Source organism: Elephantulus edwardii, unplaced genomic scaffold, assembly GCF_000299155.1.
Source record: "Elephantulus edwardii isolate Elephantulus edwardi_28Jun2011 unplaced genomic scaffold, EleEdw1.0 scaffold00019, whole genome shotgun sequence".
NCBI lineage: Eukaryota > Metazoa > Chordata > Mammalia > Macroscelidea > Macroscelididae > Elephantulus > Elephantulus edwardii.
The window spans coordinates 10,362,950-10,382,493 of NW_006399769.1; the positions used below are offsets into that span (position 1 = coordinate 10,362,950).

General features: G+C 43.7%; 1 pseudogene; it reads left to right on the forward strand.

Annotated features, from left to right (window-relative positions):
* The first annotated feature begins 17,147 nt into the window (after positions 1-17,147).
* LOC102857335 lies at positions 17,148-19,238 on the forward strand (annotated as a pseudogene).
* The last annotated feature ends 306 nt before the right edge of the window (positions 19,239-19,544 follow it).

A 19,544-nucleotide genomic window follows, 5' to 3' on the forward strand; every position in this document is an offset into this window, starting at 1 on the left:
TGCAAAACCTATACTTGGTCCAGGAGGCAGTTGTCAGAACAGAGCAAGGAAACACTGCATCATTTAAAAATCGAGGCGAAGGGGAGCTCTGGTGACCTAGTGGCAAGAAGCTGCATTGCAATCCCAGAGATATGTGGTTCGAATCTACCAGATGCTCTGCTGGATATGGAGGGGCAGTCTCCTCCTCTACCAGTCAGATCTGATTTGATGGTACACACACACACACACACACACAAAATAATAATAAAATAAAAAAATGGAGGTGGGTGTACTCCAGGGAGGCATCCTACCTCCATAGTTTTTAATCTATATGCAGAACAGATCATCCTAGAGGCTGGGCTCTGTGAGGAGGAATGCAGCATCAAGATTGAAGGAAGACTCATCAACAACCTATGTTATCCAGGTGACACAACTTTGCTTGCACAAACTGAGGAGGACCTGAAGTACTTGCTGCAGAAGGTCAAGGATTGTAGTAATCAATATGGATTGAAGCTCAACAACAAGAAAAGAAAAATTCTTACCACTGGGCGTAGTGACAACACCATGATAGATGGCGAAGAGATTGAGGTTGTTAACAATTACAGCTTGCTCTGCTTCACAATCAAAACTCTTGGTACCAGCAGCCAGGAAATAAAAAGATGAATTGCATTAGGAAAATCTGCTATCAGAGACCTTGCCAGAGTGCTGAAAAACGATGATGTCCTTCTAGAGCCTAAGGTGTACCTGATCCAGGCCATAGTTTTTGCAATTACTTGCTATGTATCAGAAAGCTGGACAAGAAATAAGGATGACAGAAGAAGAATCAATGTCTTTGAGTTGAAGACCCTGGAAGAGATGTATAGACTCAATGATGAGGTAATGAATGTAAGTTTATCAGAGACAGTGAAAACTGGCTCAAGATAGAACATAGTTCAGAGCTGTTGTACATAGGGTTGCTATGAGTTGGAGTCGACTTGATGGCACATAACAACAGGAGACATGTTTAAAGAATGTGAGACAAAGCTTTGTCTTTGCCTCTGAGGAACACTGTAGCTGCACCTCACGGTGCCCACAATTCTTTGAGGAGATAGCCAGGACCCCCAGTCTCTTCAATCTCATGAATTTTATTTAGACAGGACTGGAAGACACCATTACTCCTACAGATAGTTGAATCTTGCTCAAGCGCACCCTCGCCATATGCTGGTCAGACAGGGGTGGGGGAGTCGGGGCTGCGTGGACTCATCACAAGGCTCCTGCTGACTCCACTCAGACAGGGCCTGCAGAGCTGAGGTGGGGAGGGGCCTGGAGGCCCAGCTGTGTCTGCAGAACAGCAGCCCTGATATTTACGACTATGATGGTCCTTCTCTAGTGGACCTGCTTTGGAACATAAATAAACTTAATAGGCTTCAAATAATTGTGACAACCAAGTTTAAACCCTAGACTGGGGTCCAGGGCAATGGGCGTCTCTCTCCCGAGGAAGCACCACATAGTCAGCCCGAGAGCATGGAGAACACTAGTGACTCCATGAGTCTCTGGACCAAGAGCTGGGGCTGCGGCTGCCTTGGGAGTGAACCAGAGGAAGGAAGAAGGTCAGTTCCTGCGCAAAGGCCCAGCTTAGAGCCTCCAGCCCAATGGGGCAGGTTTCAGATCTACCCCTCATCTGTGGACGGATGAATTAATCCCTGGCCTCTTCCCAGCCATGCCGAGGAACCATTGTGAACATGGAATGAGGAATTGTACATTTTATTCAAGGTTTAGGTATATCTGGAATATTTTCTCTGTGTAAGGCATTATGCTGTCTTGTAGGAAAAACACCTTCCTTCACGCTGGAAAGATAATTGGGATAAAAAGACACTCCAGACTAGGATGTTACTATTGTTGTTATGTGCCATTGAGTTGCCTGCGACTCACAGAGACCCTTTTGTAGAATAGCTCTGGACTCTGCTTTATCTATCCTGAGCCAGTCTCATTGATTCTGACACACCTACCCCCATTACTCCAGTTACTGTGTTAATCCAGGGTCTTCCTCTCCTGCACGGTCCTTAACTTTCTAAGCATGATGTCCTTCTCTGAAGACTGATCCCTCATGGCCATCTGTCCAAAGTATATGAAATGGAGCTTCAATGAAATCCTTACCTCTAAGGAGAAACTTGGTTTCATACTCTCCATGAAAGACCTGTTCTCTTGGCGGTCCATGGTTCAATACTCTTCTCCAGCACCCCAACTTAAAGGCATTAATTCTTGTTCTGCCATCCTTACTGGCCAGCTCTCTGATGCATAGCGAATAATTGTGAAGACCATGGCCTGGTTCATGCACTCCTTAGTCTCAAGGCTGACATCATTACTCTTCAGTACTCTGGAGAAGTCCCTGATAACAGATTTCCCCAAAGCAATTAATCTTTTGATTTCCTGACTGTTGGTGCCAAGAGAGTTAACTGCACAAGCTGAGATTGTTAACAACTTCAATTTCTTCTCTATCATGGTGCTGTCAATTAGCCCAGTGGTGACAATCTTCATCATATTGATGTTGAGCTTCAATCCGTATTGACAACTACAGTCCTTGACCTTCTGCAGCAAATGGAAGCAAGATTGAGTCATCTGCTTATTATAGGTTGTTGATGAGTTTTCTTTCCATTTTGATGCCACATTGCTTCTCATAACGCGCAGCCTCCCACATACCTGACAGACTCTTTTCCTTATTTTGAACCATGCCGTGTTTCCTTGCTCTGTTCTGATGACTGCCTCCTGGTCCAAGTATGCTGTTGTTTTTACATGCAGTCGAGTGCATAGCAACCCTATGAATGAAAGACTTGAACACTTGTATAACTTTGGTTGTTTCTCCAGGTTCATAGAGTTTCTGGAGGCAAGCCATTTTGGAAGTGGATGTCACTCCTGCTTCCAAGCTTGTTTTAATCAGGGAGCTCCACCAAACACTGTACGCTATGGGTAACAATTACTGCATTTGACACATCAGTGTCACAGTGTTCAGTTTCACAGTGCCACAAGTTACCTCTGTGTAGCAAGTGGACAGAGCCAGTGCTATACCACTTAGAAGAATGTTTGACAAAAAGCAATTTAAACCAGGTTGAGAGTTTTTAAATAGGAGGCCTTATCACATTGTCTCACTCCCCTGAACAACTCAACATTCCACCCTAATGCTCACCAGTCCCAGCCAACAAGCTTCTGTAGAACCCAGCTTCTGCAGATGATTTTCAAACTGGATTCCAGACGCATACTGCTGACCAAAAGGGTTTCTAAATAGGAGACGTTATCACATTGTCTCATCCCCCTTAGTGAGTCCAAGTACAGATTTTGCAAAAGCACAATCAAGTGTTCTGGGATTCCCATTCTTCTTAGAATTAGCCACAGTTTTTTTTGTGATCCACACTGTCAAATGCCTTTGCATCATCAATGAAACAGATAGACATTCCTTTGGTACTCCCTGCTTTCAGCCCAAATCCATCTGACATTGGCGACATTGTCTCTAGTGCCATACTTCTTCTAAACCCAGGAAATCATGAACAGCCAGAAGAACAAAACAATCTTGAAAGAAGTATAGTTAGAATGCTCTGAGAATTCAAGGATGCTGAGACATTGTACCTCATTATTCAAGGAAGTTTTTGTCATTGTTAGATGCCGCTGAGTCGGGTGAGTAAAACATTTGAATCTTATTCTATTTTGTGCCATCCTCCCACTTTCTAACACACAAAAGCCCATTGCAGCAGTCACCATGTTAATCCACCTGGTTGAGGTCTTCCTGTCCTTCTCTGACCTTCCATCCTTCCCAACATCATGTCCTCCAAGGAAAAGCCCCTCCTAACAACATCTTCTGTTTCCCATCCCCTACATAGTATACCACGTGATTATCTGATTCATAGTTGCCAAAGCAAGTTTTTAGGAGGCTCTAATTAATCTGGATGTATATGTCATGATAAAAAAGTTGAAGGTCAGAGAAAATGCAGTAGGTTCTCAAGACAGATCTAGGTAAAGCCTGTAACAAATGGACTCAAATAGCAGTGATTGTGAAGGATTGTGCAGGAACTGGCCGTTTCATTCTGTTTTACATAAGATGGATAGCTAAAGAAATGGATGCTATCAAACAAACAAACAAAAAACAGAGAAGAAAGCAGATAAAATCCTTCTTGCTGAGCAGAGATAGGACTTTGACAGGGAAGGAGAGACCTGGACAAAGGCGTGGAAATGGGAGAGGACAGTACGCAGAGTGCAGAGTGTCATGGAGACGTGACAGATCTTGGAGGGCTTTGCCTTTCACCTTATGAGCCCTAATTGTGCAGTGGTTAAATGCTCAACTACTAATTGAAGGGTTGGCAATCTGAACCCATGAGTAGCTCCAAGAGAGAAAATACTTGGTAATCTCCTCCCTTTAAAAGAACAACTTAGGAACCAGTATGAGGCAGAGGGCTACCGTGTTCTAGAGAGGCCCAGGTCCGAACCAACCTGACAGCACATGGGAATTTTACACATTAAGGGGCTTAACTTTACAAAAAACAAACAAACAAACAACCAAAGAAAACAAAACAAACCCCACAAACAAAACAAAACAAAACATCCACTAGAAAGTCAGATTTTATCTTCAAATGTTAGAGTCCCACGTGTACAGAGTAATGATGTTAAACAATGCAAAAACTACATTTAGTACAAAAGTCCGTCTCTGCCCTAGTCTTGATCACAGCCACTTAGCTGCTTTCCCAGAATATTTATTTCATTTTTAAAAATATTTGTTTCCTTTCTCTAACATAAAAAACATTTTAATTTTTCTATTGTTGCACATTATCTTTTCCCCCTTCCCCTCCCTCATTCCTCCTCACAATGCAATTCCAGATTGTTCTCATACATATAATGCTTAATCATGTATTCCTTTTGGATCATTCTTCCTCTCATCTATTCTAATGCACGATCCACTCTTTCCCCTTCTCTGCCTGCCCCACCTCTATCTGCCCTGTTTTACAACAGTGGTGTTATACAGTGTTTGTCCCTTGGTGACCGAGATATTTCACTAAGTATAATGTTCTCCAGGCTCCCACATGATGTGTAATGTTTTATGAGTTTATTGTTTTTCAGTGTTGTGTAGTAGTCCACTGGGTGAATATATCATAGTTTTTCTATCCATTTATTTGTTGATGGGCACTTGGGTTGCTTTTATCTCTTTGCTACTGTGAATAATGCAGTGAGATGTAAGGTGTGCTTACATTTGCTTGAGTCATGGCTCTGGTTTCGTTAGGGTTTATTCTGAGTAGTGGAATTGCTGGGTCAAATGGTCTTTTGCTTCCAACTTCTTGAGAAAGCATCAAATTGCTCTCCACAGTAGCTGTACCATTTTACACTCCCACCAGCACTGAATAAGAATTCCAGTCTCTCAGTGTGTTACCTATCTTGCTCTGTTCTTTGCTCATTCTGTTTGATAATATATGTTGAAGATGTTGTGCACTACTAACATACAGGCTTCGAATCTCTGGAGGCTCGAGCCCAGCAGCAGCTCCTCAGGAGAAATCCCCTCCCCTTGTGATTGACAGCCTCGGAAACCCAGCCAAGGATTGCCAGGAGTTGAAACCCATCTTAGTTTATTTATGAAGATTCTGCTGATGTTTCCGGACTGGTGTTCCCAGTCTTACGAGGCTCCAAACAACAATGCAACGAATGCCTTGCATGGAAATGATTCTTTGATATATCTACAAATTCATAGATGTGTACTTGCTTGGTGAAAGGATATTCACACTTTTCCATGCTGCTAGACTGTTCACAGGAACATTTTAATCAAGGAATGCTAGGATCAGACCTATTTTTTTTAAAAAGAAGACCCTTTCTGAGGCAATGAGGGAATGGGCACAAGGGGAAGAGGATGTTGTGATGAAATCTGATCTGCTGAGGTCAGGAGCAGAGCACTGGCTGAGGAAATGAGGGCAAGGGTGGGAGAAACACAGTAACTGGTTAGATGTGTGTGTGTGTGTGTGTATGATAGAGGAGTTGTCTCAGGAAGCTCAGATGCTCATAGCGCCACTATGGAGGGGAAGCAGCTCAGAGAAAGGAGAAACTTTGACCACGTGTCTAAAAAAATAAAAAAAAAAATTGCACAGGTAGGAGAGGGGGAAGTTCTGTCACAGTTGGCATGCTACTCGCTGCCAACTGAAGGCTGGCAGTTTGATGCTGTATTCCCCTCACCTCTTGCTGTATACCTACCATCAAATCTGATCCTACTGGCCCAGAAGGAGATTGCCCCTCCTTCTCCAGCATAGCCTCTGGTGCATTCGAACCCGGTACCTTTGAGATTGCAGTGCAGCTTCTTGCCACTAGGCCACCAGAGCTCCCCGGGTTGGCAGTTTGAATTCACTCAATAGTTTCATGGAAGAAAGAGCTGGATGTATTGACTGCCTTAAAGATTCTTGTTGTGTGCTGAGTCTTCTTGTGTTGAATCTGTTCCAACTCCTAGCAACCCTATTTGGTATGGAATGAGACTTCCCATTTCTGTTGTATCTTCATAGTCTGATGTGCTTAAACTCGTTGTTACTGCCACCAAATCATTTTGTCTCATTGAAGGTCTTCTATTTTGATGACACTCTACTTTTCCAAGCACTATATTCTCCTCTAAGGACTAAGCAGCCCCTTTTGTTAACATACCTGAAGTGTATGAGACAAACTCTTGCTTTAAGGATCATTCTGGCTGCACTTCTTCCGAGACAGATTTGTTTGTTCTTTTGACAACTCATAGTATATTCCCTAGTTTCCTCCAACAGCACAATTCAAAGCCATTTTAAGGATTACAGCCTCAAACCCCCTGTGGGGCAGGTTTATTCTGTACCACATGTGGCTGCCATGAGCTGAAATTAGTTTGATAGGTTTGATTCTTTTGTGTTCTCCCCTCACCCTCCAGGCTCAATCAAGCAAGAAGAAAAATGAGACGTTAAAACGCATGTTGCTGTTGTTGTTAGGTGCTGTCCAGTCACCTGCAACCCACTGCGACCCTCTGGACAGCAGCTGTTAGAGGGCTCAATTATAAAAAGGGGCTTTGGTGGTGCCAAGTTTAAGCACTTGGCTACTAAATAAAAGGTTGTCAGTTTAAACTTCATCATCAGTTCTGTAGGCGTGAAAGCGTGTAATCTTCTCCAGAAGGATCATAGCCAAAAAAACACCATGGGACCATTATGGGGATGCTGAGAGTCAGAAAGCCAGGTGAATAACAGCAGAGCATTGTCTGATACAGGGGCAGAAGATGAGCCCCTCTGGTGGTAAGGCACTCAAAGTGCAATGAGGGAAGAGTTGCCTCCTCAAAATAGTTGTTGTTGTTGTTGTTAGGAGCTGTTGAGTCCACTATGACTCACAGTGACCCTGGGAACAACAGATCCTGTGCCATCTTAGATTGGTCTTGTTGAGTCTTCTCCTTTTTCTTTTTCTTGACCTTCCACCTTGCCAAGTATGATGATGTTTTTTATCAAGGTCTGGCCCCTCCTGACAGCATGCCCAAAGTGTGTGAAATGAAGGTTCATCAACTTTGCCTTTTAGTTGCCTTAATGTTGTGAATGGAATGAAGCTTTCAGCCAATTGTTACTTGCTAAAATGAAACAGCTTCAAATATACACTGATAATTGTAACATTAAATGTAGGAAGTAATTAATGTGGGACAATTGGAAGCTGTACAAATTAAAATGGAAAGGATAAAGAGTCTACACATTCGTCAACTGAGAAAGATCAAAACAGATGTCAGAAGAGACCCTGAAACTTGCACCAAAAATGAAGAGAAGCTAAAGCAAAACCCTGCATTATGCAGATGACACAACCTTGCTTGCAGAAACTGAAGAGGGCCTGAAATCTTTGTTGCAGATGATCAAGGACTGTAGTCAGCAAAATGGATTGAAGCTCAACATCAAGAAGATAGAGATTCTTACCACTGGGCCAATTGGCAGCAACATGATTGATGGAGAAGAGATTGAGATTGTCTACAATTTCAGCTTGCTTGGTCCCACAATCAAAACTCTTGGCATCAGCAGTCATGAAATAAAAAAAAAAATGAATTGCATTAGGAAAATCTGCTGTCAGGAGCCTCTCCTGAGTACTGAAGAGCAATGATGTCAGCTTAGAGACTAAGGTGGGCCTGATCCAGGTGATGGTCTTCCCAATTACTTGCTAGGCATCAAAGAACAGGACAATGACCAAAGATGGCAGAAGAATAACCAATGCCTTTGGGTTGTGCTGGAGAAGAGTATTTGAAATACCATGGACTGCTAAGAGAACAAACAGGTTTGACCTAGAGAAGGTGAAACCAAGCTGCTCCCTGGAGGCAAGGATTTTGAGGCTCCATCTTATATCCTTTGAGCATGTGGTTAGGAGGGACTGGTACTTGAAGGACATCATACTTGAAAGGGTGGAGGGACAGTGTAGGAGAAGAAGACCCTAGCTCAGATCGATTGGCAGAGTCTCACTGTATCAGAAATAGTGAGATTGGCTCAGGATAGAGCACAGTTCAGAGTGATTATACATAGAGTTGTAATTGACTCTATAGCACAACACAGCACAACACAACACAACTGGTGGAGTACTCTTTAGATAGCTGCATGGCTAACTAAAAGTCCTGCCTTCTGAGCTTTATCTTTGGGCAAATATTCTTTTGATCTCGTGTGGCTGATTATTCTAAGACATGAGTACCTTCCTGGTGGTATTGTTCACCTTACAGGTGTATCTATAGTTTGGATGAAAGGTGATCCAGAGAGTTCAAGTTTTAAAGGATGACTAACAAGTATAATCTTGGGGGTTCCATCAGTCACAAACCGGTAAGTCTTGTTATTTTTGTTTTTTTTAGTTTTGTTTTACATATCCCCCTATTTCCTCCTAGACCTTCTGGTGTGATCCCTTCTAGAATGGTCAGCAGCAGTAACCGGGCAATAAATGCATTTCTTATAGTCTCAGAGCTGTGGAGGTTGAGATTGGGGTGGTTCACCCATTGGATGAACTCATTATTTTGATGTGCTTTTGCTTTTCTTCCCTGTTCTTTGCTCTGGTCAGTAGGAGACAAATAGTTGCACCTTAGATGGCTCCTCAAAAGTTTTAAAGACCTTAATCCCTATTCATTAAAATAGGATGTAGAACCTTGTCTTTATGGATTGTTATGCCAATTGGTCTTGACCAAGACCAGTCTTGAGGTTCTAAAACCAGCCAGTCATTCCCTCAGGGTGTTTGATTATAATTGAGAAATTTACATAACTGTCCACTGTTTGCTCTGATACATATTGTTGTTATGTGCCATCAAGTTGCCTGTGACTCATAGCAACTCAGTCTCACTATCCTACCTCAATTACCCCAGTTACTGAGCACATCCATCTCATCCAGGGTCTTCCTTTCCTGAGCTGTCCCTTCACCCTTCTAAGCATGTGCCCAAAGTAAGTGAGACAGAGCTTCAATATCTTTGCCTTTAAGGAACATCCCGGTTTCGCCCTCTCTAGGAAAAACCTGTTTGTTCTCTTAGCAGTCCGTGGTCTATTCAGTACTCTTCTCCAGCACCACTACTGAAAGGCATCAGTTATTCTTGTCATCTTTGATCATCGTCCAGCTCTCTGATCCATAGCAAGTAATTGTGAAGACCATGGTCTGGATCTGGCACACCTTCGTCTCTAGACTGACTTCATCGCTTTACAGCTCTGATACACACACAGATATATTTACAGCAGACGCAATACAAATAGGGAAAGATCATCTGTCAAGCTTGCATACAGTCACAGATGTAGTGCCTTTTCACCTACACAGCTGTCTGTCATGTCTGTCTACCTTTATATCATCTTACAGATTATTATTTTTTATTATTGTTCTTTTGTAGGATTTTTTAAAGGCTGGGTGAAATTAAAAGAGCTTTAGTTACATGTAGTATATGTTCAACTTCTAACTAGAAAGTTGGTGGTTTGGATCCACCAGTCACTCCATGGGAAAAATGATGGATAGTCTCTTTCCATAAAGATTTATAGCTTCAGAGACCCTATGTAGGGTTGCTGTGAGTTTTAAGCGACTCAATAGCATAAGATTTGTTTTTTTGGTTTAAGTGAAACTGTGTGTGTTGACTACTTAGCCTGGCACATGGAGATGAATAAGTAGCTATTATAGGAGTTCTTGAGTGGTATAAACAATCAAATGCTCCATTGCCCAACTGTTGGAAGTTTCCACTCATCCAGGGGTACCTTTTCGAGAACACTTTTCTGTTTATGAGGACCTTGTGCATAGACCAAGAAACTAGTTCAAATAAAACAACGATACAGCAATGGGCCATAGCACAGCAAGGATGGCGCAGGATCACCAGTCAGGCTTTCATTCTGTAGAGAGTTGGTAGGAGTCAGGACCAACTCTGTGGTTCACAACAGAAATAATAGCAGAGGTATGGCAGAAGAAAGACCTGCTGATCTGCTTCCAAAAAGACACTATTTCCACCCCCCCCCCAAAAGGCACTATCTTGAGAACTTTACAAAGCACAGGTATATTCTGCAAAATATAGCATTGTCTTGAGTCAGAATCAACTCGAGGAATATGGGCTTAACAGTAAATATTCATACTTTCATAGTGTGTGCTCTTTGGTCATTATCCAATGAGAGCAACTGTGGTTTCCATTGACTCTGCCCATCCAGGTCTACACAGACAGAGGAAAGCTCAGTCTGTTTACGACTGACCTGCATCATTCTAGCCCCAAAGTAGATATATGTTCCTGAAAGAAATCATTTGGCTTGGCTGACATGATGGATCAAATTCATGAGATTATTTCCAAATCTCGCTATGCCTGGTCCATGTAGACAAAGGCGCAGCCCATGCCAGACAGCTCTGCTAACAGCATATGTAGGCTTGAGAAGGGTTCTCGTTCATTCTTTCATGTTATTCCCACACTTTAGAAGTCTGGAGGGAAGCTGAATGTTTGCTGTTCTGGGATCATTTGAAGCCGGGCATGCAAAGAGTTCCGAGTCACTTTCAAGTCTGCCTGTAGGAAATCTTTCTTGGCAACCAGACAACTAGAATTAGTTATTAAAGGCATGTCAAATGAATAAAGACACCTCTGTGAGGAAAACCGCAAGAGCAGTTACTTTTTCTAATATGAATGGGAGACTAATATCAAATCACCTTTAATTTTTCACTCTTTCTTTGCTGTTTGGATGGTGGGTCAAATTCAATAATACAGATATAATGGAAAACCATTTCTGTTTTCATCTATCACAGTACATATGCCCACTGCAGATGTATGTCTTAAAAACCAGGGTCTGGAATTTAAACAAGTACCTGTGCACTGACAGAGCTGCTTCCTCCAGGAATGTTCTGCTGCTTGCCAAGCCTGGGCTGCCCTCACAGGCTGTGAGAAACTGGACCACAAAATGGAATAAACCATGGTCTTGTCTACAGAACCCTAACCCCACAGAACATGGCCACAGTATTTGCCAAAAGGCAAGGGAACCAAGAAGATCCAGCCACTTAGTTCCACAAAGATTGAGGGAGAATAGAAAAGAGCATGAGGCATTTTGCAAACACAAACCCAGTAAATTTTATGGCCCATGTGGCCTCCATTTGGGATCACTGTGTTATCAGGGCACTATGTTAAGGGAGTTCTGGTGGTCTAGTGGTGAGGAACTGGGCTGCTAATCTAAAGGCACACAGTTCCAATCCACCAGCTGTTCACATCAGAAAGATGGGCAGTCTCCTCCTGTGTGATTTACAACCTCTGAAAACCTGCTGGAGGGTCAGCATTGAGTCAGTTCTGACAGGACAGTACATGACAACAACAACAACACACAAATGTTATAGGAGAGAAGCTCTGGTGGTGTAGTCTGTAGGGAGTTGTGCTTCTAACCCAAAGGCTGTAACTCTGGTGGTTTGTCCTCAGATGCTCTGAGAGAGAAAGATAGGCGGTCTCCTCCCATGTGATCTACAGCCTCAAAAACCCAATGGAAGGTCGGCTATGAGTTGGTTTCGATTTGACAGCAATGAATTTATGTTATTAAGTGGGGCCAGTTCCTGGAAAAGGATAACATGCTTGGGAATGTGGAGGACCAGTGAAGGACAGGAAGACCCTCAATGTGATGGGTTGACACAGTGAGTATGATGGGTATAAACACAGCAGAGACTGAGGTTAGCATAGGATTCGGCAGCATTTCAATCTGTCGTAGATGAGTTGCTTTGAGTTGGAGCTGCCTTGACAGTGTCTAACAATAACAGTGTGAACAGACTGGAGTCCCTGGGAAGTACATGTGATTAACATGTTCATTCATTTACTGAGAGATTAGAGGTTCAAGACCCCTCAGAGGCACCTTGTGGGGGGGGGGAATCGGATGTCCTACTGAAAAATCAGCCATGATAAGCCTGACAGAAACATAAGGCAACCATGAATTAGAATAAACTCAAGGACAGCTGGTCTTTTACGGATCATAAATAGATTTGCTGACTGAGAGAGCTGGTGACCAGCAGGGTGAAAGAAGTGCTGTATGGTGGTTATGAGATTCCAAATTCTGATTAATTATCTGGATTAAAATGCTTGTCTAGTGTTTTTTTGTATTCTAAGAAGAAAGTGATTACATTTCTCTAGGTCTCTGTTTCTCCATCTCTGTTATTGTTGTATACCATAGAGTCAGAGCCAACTCATCACTGGCCCTAAAGTGGGGTTTGAAAGGCAGTTAACCACACAGGGGGAGATAACCCACCCTTTTCCTTTGGAGCAGCTGGAGGATTTGAACCATGTACCTTTGGGTTTGTAGCACAAGTTCTTAACAGTCGGCCGCCACAGCTTTCCACCTGGAGAATGGGAAAGGAACACCTACCTGATGATTATCGTGAGGATTAAATCAGCTAATTCTTACGACACACTTAGAAGGAATTTTGGCATGAAGTAAACTCTTGTGAATGTTGAATGTTAACACCATTACTATCAACAACAATAATATTACAGAGAAAGGGATCCATGGCAAATTATAAGTGTGTAGGTGAATCATATGGATTCAATCCATAGGGAATTCATACGGAAAGGAATTTGGTTGCATTAAAGAAAGCAATTTTTGAAATGCATGGCCCTTTCCAAGTGGAGAAAGAAGAATGAAAAAAATCAAAGACTCAAGGAAAACAGCTAGTCCGAGGGGATTATGCAAATGAACCACAGCTTCTATTACCTGGAGACTGAAAGAACCAGATGATGACTGACTACTCTTGTCCACCATTCTGGCAGGACTACAGGAAGTCATGAACAGGTGGAAAAAAATACAGAACATTTAAAATGACGTAAAAGATGCTACTTTCCGGTCTGATGGATCATGGCTGAACTTCTGGCCATCTTTGAACAGATATCCATTGAGCCTGGAACTGGACGCAGAGATCAACTTTGAGCCAAACTGACAAGTCCATGAAGTGAACAATAACACTTGTAAGAAATGCATTCTTCTGAACAATTACCCATATGGAACCCAAAGGGCAGCATTTTCCCCCTAACGAAGATTAGAAGGTTGAAAATTACATGTAAGAAGCATGAATAGACACAAATAAGTCAGGGGTGAAGGGGGAACAGTACTGCAATTGTCCTTTCAAGACAAAGTGTGTGTAATTGTTGAATGGAAAACTAATTTTCACTGTAAACATTCACCAAAACAACTATATAGGAGAGAAACTAACTTGACCCAAAAAGGGGAAATCACCTAGAAAATTGTAGTCTTGAGCAGATATGATTTGAACTTTCACATTCAAAAGGTGAATACGCCCTCACAAAGATGCCCTATGAGGCAGGCAAGTGCCTCTTGTGGAAACAAGTTTTCGTTAGGACTGAAACTATAGACACTGTTTAACTGGCTCCTAGGAATTTAGTCCCCTTAAGTACACTATTGAAAGTGATTCATATTGTGCATTTTCTGTGTCTCAGAGATTTGGGTGCCTTAATCTTAATTTAATTTTTAAGGATTAAAGGGTTATTTTGCAACATTGTCCCTAGATCTTAAAAGATCTCAAAATCCCTACATGGCACCAGTGTTTTGTACTTTGCTGCTAACCCAAATGATGGCGATTTGAACTCATTGAGTGCTATTCTATAGCATATAAAGATTGAATTTCAATGTCAAGAAAACAAAAAGCCTTGCCACTGGCAGCATCATGATAGAAGATTGAAACTGTCAACAACGTCATCTTACTTGGATCCACAATCAATACACAATTGTCAGAAAATCAGGAGACAATATTGCACTGAGAAAGTCTGTAGTCAGAGACTTCTCCAAATTATTGAGGAGTAATGGTGTTAGTTTGAGGAATGAAGTGTGCCTGATCCATGGTCTTTTCAATCACTTGCTATTCATCAGAAAGCTGGATGATCACTAAGGATGACAGAAGAAGAATTAATGCCTGTGAACTGTGGTGTTGGAGAAGAGTACTGAATACTCCATAGACTGCAAAAAGAACAAACAGACATGTCTTAGAGAAGGTGCAGCCAATGTGGTATTTGAAGACAAGGATGGAGAAGCCTCATCTCACATACTTTGGGCATGTGTCTAGGAGGAGCTATTCCTTGGAGAAGGACACACTTGAAAGGTGAGGGAAAAGTGAAAGAAAGAAAGACTCTCACCTAGGTGGATTGACACAGTGACTGCTGAAATGGGTTCAGGTGTGATTGTGAGGGTGGCACACAAAATAGGACAGGGTTCAGATCTCTTGTTCATAGGGTCACTGTGAGTTATACTCAACTTGACGACACCTAACAACAGTATTATTGTCCTGCTAAGGGAAGCTTCACAGTCTGCTTCCACATAAACATTTCAGCCAAAACACACTGTGGGGCAGTTCCACTTGTAACATGAGGTTGGGAGGTTGCTGACAATGGGTTTGGGTTTGGGGTCTGGTCCTTGGAGCTAGCTGCCGGTTAACATTGTGGTCTTTCTGTCTCCTGTACCGATCTTCAGATTCACTCCTCATTCTCTCTAGGAACTTTGGACTAGAACTTGACTCTCACTTTCTTCCCACTGATACTGAGGGTGGATCTTCAGTTGGTCTTGAACCCATGCTACATAATTGCCCTAGATTTTCCATGTTTGCTTTGGGGAAGTGGGAATTTGCTGTCGGTTATGGTGCCAGAGAAGGAGACCCAGCACACTGTCTGAGGCAGATGACGGAGGAAGATGAGGTGAAGTAGTAAGGAAATTCAAGAAAACTCTTGACCCTTTTTTCCTTGGCTAATTTATGTTTAATGAATTTTAGAGGTGATCTTGGATTAATTAGCTGACCAATCAACAGCCCTGTGCCCTAAATTAGTGCCACAACTTCCTTTATCAGGACTTCAAGAAACAAACTAAACTAGAGTCAGTTTGACTGCCTTTATTGTTTCCTGGCTTGTACTCAATTCTTGCTTCAAAAAAAAAGATTTAAGTAAAAAATTTGTGTAGGATTCAAAATGAAGAGGGAAATGGAGAAATTCACTCAGACAATGTGGTACGGCCATCTGTTTGAATGTTTGCCTTTGTGAATCAAGCTAAGTGATTGATTGATGGATATTTTCCCCCCTCCGACTAGTCTAGGGACACAGGCTAGGGCTCTTGGCAGAGGCTGAACGCTCTAAAACTTGTGTGCATATGTGCATGTGTTTGTGTGTGTGCATATGTGTGCATGTGTCTGGGCTTGTGCATGTGTGTGCATATGTGTGTGCACACATGTGAGAAGCGTGTGTGAGCAAGGGTTCATGAAACAAAATAAAATTGCAGGAGTGGCTGAGTGCCTGCTCTGCACCAGGTGCTTTATTTCAATTCCTCCCAGTAACAATTAAACCCAGGAGGCAGGTCTTATTATCATACATGAGGAACTGAGGTTAACAAAGGAGAGAGAGAGAGTTTGCCTAAGCTCCAGTACCAAGCAAGAGAAAGAACTGTGCCTCCAAAGTCTGGCTGTTTCTGCTTCAAGAAGGTAGAAAAGAGAGGAAAAGAGCAGATAGGGACAAGGATATGGAGAAAAAGAGAAAACACCCCAGGGACACAATGTGAAAAACCCTTGAAGAATGCAGAATGAGGTCTGAGTCACACCTCTGGCTCTCTGGCACCTCATCTCTCAGTCACCTTAAAGCTGGGGCCTGGTCTGCCTTCTCCTCACTCCACCCCTTTCTGTCCCTTCTTCCTCATGCCTGAGGTAGATATGACCTGCCAGAATGACTGTCTGTCCCAGTGCCGGGGTCTGGTCTTCTCCGTGCAGAACTGGGCTCCCAGGACAGTGAGGCCAGAGTCATTGTCCAGGGAAGTGGGTAATTGCAGGCTCTTCTCAGCTCTGTCCTGAAAGGCGTCACTATGGGGGCCTGTCCAGGGCATGAGGGTGGAGCAGAACCTGGGGAGCTGACAGCTTCTGGCATTCTGCACCCGTCAGCCTTGTTTCCTTTGCAAGGAGGAGGGAGCAGCGAGCCAGCCGCAGAGCAAGTTGATTTTGGTGGCTGGGGCTCAGCACAAGTCCTCCAGATGTGGCTGTGACAATGCAGCTTTCATGTTCATCAGGGGACTTCACGGGAGGGGATCCCCTTTCTTCCCCTATGACTCACATGTCTCCTTCAGGATGAGGAGCAGCCCGGGTGCTTCCATCCCAACCCCACTTTCCCTGACTGCAGAACCTTGTAGAACCTCCGCTGGAGCCCTCCTGAGTCAAGAGCCAAGTAGGGTAAGCCTGTGCATAGAAGGCCTCAATTTCAGATTAGATTCACAAATTTAATTTCCTATTCCTTAATTTAATTCTGCATTTTAGTTTTGTTTTTATTATTTACATGGGTTCCCTTTAATGATTCCAAATTGCTGCTGCCCTCTAGCAGTATTTTGTCTTAGGTTTAACTTCTTGAAAACCGATCAGTGTTGGAGTTTATTCCGCGCTGGGTTTAGTTATTTTCTGAAACGAAGCACAATTAAATTAGAATAATGAACATGCTCTTTAGAGGATTAATTCATAATAAGCAGGCCATGTGCTACAGCTCACAGAAGAAAGGGCACGAGGATCGAAAGCTGTTTTTTCTGCCTAAATATGAAAAGTACATTCTGCAGAGCAGAACAAATCAGCTAATGACATCCAGAGCGCTGGCCAGCCCCAGAGCGGCACAGACCTGGCATCCTGAGTTAGCGCGATCCCTCCGTCGCTGCTGCCTACCTTCCCTCCCGGAGACGGCTGGTGACAGGGATTCCCTGGCTCCTTCCTCCCCCGTACTGCACATGGAAGTCACTGTGGGTCTCCTCGATTTGGCCCCACAGCCCGTGTCTTCACAAGTGTACCCTCCTCGGAGCTTCCCGGAGCCCAGCCGGTTAGTCACTGACACCCAGCAAGGGACTCCTGTTGGTAACCATGTGCTCTTCTCTACTCACTTGATACCTCAAGGGGAGTCAACAAAGATTCCTGTCCTGTAGAGCTTGCATCCTAGCTGGCAGAGTCAGACGATAAAAAAAGAAAAAGAATCGGTAAATTATAGAGTGTCAGAAGGTGATGAGTGCTAAGGGGCAGGATGGGTTGGAAGTGAGTGTGCTTGTGTGCCTGTGGCCGCGCGCGCGTGCGCATGTCTCTGCATGTGTGGTTTGCAATCTCAAACGAGGAGTCTCCCTGAGAAGTTATCAACTTTAGCACAGACTGGAAGGAGGTGAGAAAGTGAATGTTGTGAGCTGAAGCCTTAGCCCCTGATGCCTGTGAAGGTGATTTTGAGTTCATGCTGGAGTGAAGGGGACTAAGTTTGATCTTTAATGGCATCCTTACCCAAAAAGGAAGAGACAGACTCACAGAAGGAAGACAGACATGGGAAGGTGCATCAATAAAGCAAGGAACACCTGGAGCTACTTGAAGCCTAGTGAGATAAAGATGCATCATGGACTAGAGACCTTTGGAGAGACTGTGACCTGGCCGACAGGTTGATTTGGGCTCCAGAACTGGACAGGAATGCTCCTTAGTGATGGCGGGGTCTAGAGATTTCCAGGAAGAGGAAAGAACTATAGTAACAGTCATGATTGGAAGGAGGAGCTGCATCCACTTCAGTAATAGCTTACCTCCGGAAACCCTGTGAACCTGGAGAGAGGATGAAAGGCACCCAAGCGTTGAGGACTCTCCTTCATAGGGTCGCTATGCAACTCGAGGGCACTTAACAACAACAACAACAGTAGTCATGAGGCAGGGGTGTGTCCAATGAGTTTGAGGACTGATGAAACCAGTGGGACCTGAAAGGAGGGAACTGAAGGAACCAGGAGATGAGTGGGAGATGAAGGGACCAGGAGCCATGGTTTCTACTTGGAGTCAGTGAGGAATCATGGTGGAGTTTTGAGCAGAGGCAGAACATAATCTGATTGAGGTTAAAGGATTGTGCTGGCTGTTTGAGAAATTAAGATTGGGTGGGTGTCCTGGATGGCACAAATAATTAGTGCTCCACTACTAAAAGGTTGGTTTCAGCCAGCAGCAGTACGGGAGAAAAAGGCTTGGCAACCTGTTTCCGTAAAGATTACAAGCAAGAAAATGGTAGGGAGTGGCTCTCCTCTGTAAGACAGAGCCAGAATTGACCCTTTGGCAATGGATTTGGTTCCAGGAGTGAGAGGAAGCTGGGAGATCCATTACGGATGAAGGGTTATAGGCCAGATTTCCCCATCCTACATTCTCTGAGCCCCTGAAATGATCATCTTGGGCTTCACAGCTGTACTTGGAGGTGTATAGTGTCTCCTGTAGTTTCCCAGAGGCCTGGAAAAGAGGTTTCAAGCAGTCTGAGCCCACACACTGTGAGGCAGTGGGTCAGAGCCATTATTCTTATATGGCCTGGAAGCTTCTCCACAGCCTCTTCCACTGACCGATGGGCCAAAAAGCCAGGGCCTGTCCTGGAAGGGGTATTCCAGACAAGGAGCCACTCTGCATTGTCCTTTTGGTGGTCTCAGGCACCCTGGAGAGGGAGACACCCGCATAGTTAAGTACCCCATAAGGTAAGCCAAAAGCCTGCTATGCAGCTGCCACAGAAACAAGGGGCAGATCAAAGCAGAAGGCCATCTGTGGGAACCAAAGCGAGGAAGAGACATACACAAAGGGAATGAAGAAAGAAGCACATGAATGATTGATGGATGGATGGATGAATGATTAATGAAGAAATGAATCATTGATGAATAAACCTATGTGCAGCCCTGAGCCAACCTCATCTTTGCTACTCTTTGAGTTTATCCATTAATGGAAACTGGGAACCATTTTCTCATGACTGTCACCCCTAGAAATCCTTGCTGAAGCTGTGGTCACACCTGCTTCAGACCCCAGAGGCAGAGAAGGCTTTGACAGGAGCTGGGACCTGAAAGTGTTTGCTGCAGAAAGGCAATGACCGCAGCCTTCAGGATGGATTCAAGCTCAACATCAAGAAAACAAAAATTCTCACCACTGGGCCAATTGACAGCATCGTTTGGATGGTGAAGAGACTGAGATATTTAACAGTTTTAGTTTGCTTGGTTCCACAATCAACACTCTTGGTATCAGCAGATCAAGAGACAAATTCCATTGGGAAAGTAAGTTATCAGGGACCTCTCCAGAGTACTGAAGAGCAATGATGTCAGGCTGGAGACTAAGGTGCGCCTGGTCTAGGCCATAGTCTTCACAATTGTGTG